We start from the raw sequence: 5,000 nt of genomic DNA, 5'->3' as shown, positions 1-5,000 counted from the left end.
GGCCATGACCCACCGGAAGGGCGCAGCGTCCCCCACCCCAGACATGTGACGTCACACTATCGGTATTGACGACTAGACTGATTCCTTATAATCATTTGCCATACACCGGTGGAAGCTGCCGAGACGAGTAACTACATAGCGGGCTCGCCGTGTCACTAATGTACAGAGATACAATAGTTTCGACTGGAACCGGATTAAACGTATACACGGCGCTGATTAGTAATAGATAGAGCCATCAGAATACAGATAATGTATACAACTGTCCGTATACATGCTGAAAGACTCTGCTCACAATCACACGTCAGCCAGACACTCTTATCACGCACTACTCTCTGCCTGTAACAGGCACACAGACAATATCTAAGCACCAGCATGGAACAACACCCAGTGCATCCTCTCTGCCACATTAGACAATCCACACTATCATAACCAGACCGGGAGGTCCACTCGGAAAACAGAATATCCCACCCTTCCGACAACCACCATTGCTCAGCTAAGCCACCAACACCCACACATGTCCTACACAGGGGTGCACCCAACATCACAATACTGCCTCCTGTCACACCACACAAACAATGGCACGAATGAAAGACACAGGTCTGCCACAAGCATGGAATCAGAGCGCCGCCTGTTATGAGCCAAAGGTGCACCCTGACGTGGCAAATCAGATGATGCCGCAGTCATTTACTTACGATAATCACAATCAACAAACCAGCCCCCCCCCCCCCCCCGAAAACACCTTTCCTTACAACAATGTGTGCCTTAACCTAACCCGTATTGTGCCTTAACCTAACCCGTATTGTGCCTTAACCTAACCCGTATTGTGCCTTAACCTAACCCATATTGCGCCTTAACCTAACCCATATTGCGCCTTAACCTAACCCATATTGCGCCTTAACCTAACCCATATTGCGCCTTAACCTAACCCATATTGTGCCTTAACCTAACCTATATTGTACCTTAACCTAACCCATATTGTACCTTAACCTAACCCATATTGTACCTTAACCTAACCTATATTGTACCTTAACCTAACCTATATTGTACCTTAACCTAACCTATATTGGGCCTTAACCTAACCTATATTGGGCCTTAACCTAACCTATATTGGGCCTTAACCTAACCTATATTGGGCCTTAACCTAACCTATATTGGGCCTTAACGTAACCCACGTTGCGCCTTAACCTAACCTATATTGTACCTTAACCTAACCCATATTGTACCTTAACCTAACCTATATTGGGCCTTAACCTAACCTATATTGGGCCTTAACCTAACCTATATTGGGCCTTAACCTAACCTATATTGGGCCTTAACGTAACCCACGTTGCGCCTTAACGTAACCCACGTTGCGCCTTAACGTAACCCACGTTGCGCCTTAACGTAACCCACGTTGCGCCTTAACGTAACCCACGTTGCGCCTTAACGTAACCCACGTTGCGCCTTAACCTAACCCATATTGCGCCTTAACCTAACCCATATTGCGCCTTAACCTAACCCATATTGCGCCTTAACCTAACCCATATTGTACCTTAACCTAACCTATATTGTACCTTAACCTAACCTATATTGTACCTTAACCTAACCTATATTGGGCCTTAACCTAACCTATATTGGGCCTTAACCTAACCTATATTGGGCCTTAACCTAACCTATATTGGGCCTTAACCTAACCTATATTGGGCCTTAACGTAACCCACGTTGCGCCTTAACGTAACCCACGTTGCGCCTTAACGTAACCCACGTTGCGCCTTAACGTAACCCACGTTGCGCCTTAACGTAACCCACGTTGCGCCTTAACGTAACCCACGTTGCGCCTTAACCTAACCCATATTGCGCCTTAACCTAACCCATATTGCGCCTTAACCTAACCCATATTGCGCCTTAACCTAACCCATATTGTGCCTTAACCTAACCTATATTGTACCTTAACCTAACCCATATTGTACCTTAACCTAACCTATATTGTACCTTAACCTAACCTATATTGTACCTTAACCTAACCTATATTGCACCTTAACCTAACCCATATTGCGCCTTAACCTAACCCATATTGCGCCTTAACCTAACCCATATTGCGCCTTAACCTAACCCATATTGCGCCTTAACCTAACCTATATTGTACCTTAACCTAACCTATATTGTACCTTAACCTAACCTATATTGGGCCTTAACCTAACCTATATTGGGCCTTAACCTAACCTATATTGGGCCTTAACCTAACCTATATTGGGCCTTAACCTAACCTATATTGGGCCTTAACGTAACCCACGTTGCGCCTTAACGTAACCCACGTTGCGCCTTAACGTAACCCACGTTGCGCCTTAACGTAACCCACGTTGCGCCTTAACGTAACCCACGTTGCGCCTTAACGTAACCCACGTTGCGCCTTAACGTAACCCACGTTGCGCCTTAACGTAACCCACGTTGCGCCTTAACCCAACACACGTTGCGCCTTAACCCAACACACGTTGGGCCTTAACCCAACACACGTTGGGCCTTAACCCAACACACGTTGGGCCTTAACCCAACACACGTTGGGCCTTAACCCAACACACGTTGGGCCTTAACCCAACACACGTTGGGCCTTAACCCAACACACGTTGGGCCTTAACCCAACACACGTTGGGCCTTAACCCAACACACGTTGGGCCTTAACCCAACACACGTTGGGCCTTAACCCAACACACGTTGGGCCTTAACCCAACACACGTTGGGCCTTAACCCAACACACGTTGGGCCTTAACCCAACACACGTTGGGCCTTAACCCAACACACGTTGGGCCTTAACCCAACACACGTTGGGCCTTAACCCAACACACGTTGGGCCTTAACCCAACACACGTTGGGCCTTAACCTGCTCTGTAATTGTCATACGACGCGTTAAATTAGTGTGGTGTTGCCTAACTGCAACCCCCGCAATATAGTTTGCTACTCGCACTGCCTGGTCCCCAGAGTATCGCTTCATGTTAAACACCTTGCAGCTATACACTGTAATGCGGATGGCAGCAGGACGTACATGCTCAATGCCCTTCGCAGTTGTTCATTGGCATTTGCATGGCGAAGCACAGCCTACGTTGTGGTACGGCGTGTGTCAACTGTCCGCTGATGTTGTACGTCCAAATCACACACTGTACTGCACATTGGTCCTCATGTACTGAATGATACATCGTGGTACATGTGTGACCGTACCACGACTGCGCCAACAACGGCGAACCATACGGTCCAAATATTGTGCACTCAGCTACGTGTCGTCTCCCTATAAGAGCTGGATTGCAGTATGGTATGCCGTGGATGGCGATCAGCATGAGCCGTCTGTTGATGTAGTGGCGCGTGTTGTCAGACGTAGTCGTCTCTTCTCACACACCGTGATAGCATGGTGCACTGCGTTCCACATCTGCGACATGCGACAGAGGCCGGTTGACAGTCGTTCGCGCAATGGACATCGCATACGTACGGGGGCCACCTTCCACGTGTTCGCGAAGCGTGCACATGTTGTTGCGTGTATGTGGGCAGACATAGTGTGTCGTGACACCTGACACAGGCATGCAACAATCGTTGAATTTGCAAATGGCGATGGACGTCTACGTTTGCTGGTGACGTTACGCAAATGAACAACTGGTAAACGGTTGTGGTGCGGTTGTTCTCGCTAGAGGTGAATCAGTGATGGCGACGATCGGTTGAGCTACCAACCGGTTGTTTCAGCGATACCCACCATGCCCACGAACGTGAATGGCATGTGGGTGTGAAGCGATACGCGGCGGTGGCTGGGTGGGACCGTCCCCGGCCGGTGAGGGGGGGCCTCCCGGCGTGCTGGCCGCGCGGTGCGTGGGCGCACGCGCTACAGCCGGCTGGTGGGGGCGGCCAGTGGCAGGCGCGCCGGCCGACGGAGGCGGCAGGCGGCGCAGCTGCGCGCCGGCGCACCCTGCACGCGGCGCCGTGCGGCCAAAGTAGGTCCTCGCGGGCCCGGTGCGAAGCGCGGTGGACATCTGCAGTGTGCTGGTCCGATTGAGGACTGTGTGCGCTGAGGATGCGCCGCCGCCCGGCGCTCGGCGCCGCGACGCCGTCTGCTGCTCGGTCGCCTCTGCGGTTCTCGCAGGTGGTTTGTATCGCAGCTGTGCGGACGTGTTGGCGCGTGCGCTGTGCTGGGAGAGTTCGCTTCGGCACCCAAGTGGGGCTTTTGTCCTTCTGTGGCGCTGGCGTTGGAGCTGCCGGCCACCGTAGGTGGCGCGTGTTGTCTCCCGCCGGCAATGCCACGACAGCACGCTCCCGGGCCTCTGTCGGCAGCGGCAAGCTCAGTTGGGAGCACGGGTGGTCGCACCTAAAGCGTCTACTCGCCAAACTCCGGGCGATTGCGCCTCTCTCGAACCCGACCAAGTACTTAGGACGGCGCTGCGCGCCGCCGGGACCTGAGAGGGTTTCGAGGTGTATTGTGCAGGGGAGCTCAGCCTCCTCCTGTTTGCAGAATAATTGAGCGGACGCTTGCGTGTTCGCGCGGGCCCCCGGGACACACTCCCGGGCGGCCGGCTGCTCAGCTCTAGTTGACGCAGCTCCCTGGTTGATCCTGCCAGTAGTCATATGCTTGTCTCAAAGATTAAGCCATGCATGTCTCAGTACAAGCCGCATTAAGGTGAAACCGCGAATGGCTCATTAAATCAGTTATGGTTCCTTAGATCGTACCCACGTTACTTGGATAACTGTGGTAATTCTAGAGCTAATACATGCAAACAGAGTCCCGACCAGAGATGGAAGGGACGCTTTTATTAGATCAAAACCAATCGGTCGGCTCGTCCGGTCCGTTTGCCTTGGTGACTCTGAATAACTTTGGGCTGATCGCACGGTCCTCGTACCGGCGACGCATCTTTCAAATGTCTGCCTTATCAACTGTCGATGGTAGGTTCTGCGCCTACCATGGTTGTAACGGGTAACGGGGAATCAGGGTTCGATTCCGGAGAGGGAGCCTGAGAAACGGCTACCACATCCAAGGAAGGCAGCAGGCG

At 51.9% G+C, this 5,000-nt stretch overlaps 1 non-coding gene across 1 annotated transcript in view; it reads left to right on the top strand.

Moving 5' to 3' along the window:
* Positions 1 to 4,551: 4,551 nt before the first annotated feature.
* Positions 4,552 to 5,000, top strand: part of LOC124591116 — a 1,910-nt gene continuing 1,461 nt past the window's right edge. Inside the window, exon 1 of the ribosomal RNA XR_006976962.1 lies at positions 4,552 to 5,000. This exon is cut by the window's right edge and continues 1,461 nt beyond it. This is a non-coding gene — a ribosomal RNA (small subunit ribosomal RNA).

Source organism: Schistocerca americana, unplaced genomic scaffold (genome assembly GCF_021461395.2).
Source record: "Schistocerca americana isolate TAMUIC-IGC-003095 unplaced genomic scaffold, iqSchAmer2.1 HiC_scaffold_806, whole genome shotgun sequence".
NCBI lineage: Eukaryota > Metazoa > Arthropoda > Insecta > Orthoptera > Acrididae > Schistocerca > Schistocerca americana.
This window is presented reverse-complemented; position numbering and strand designations above follow the sequence as displayed.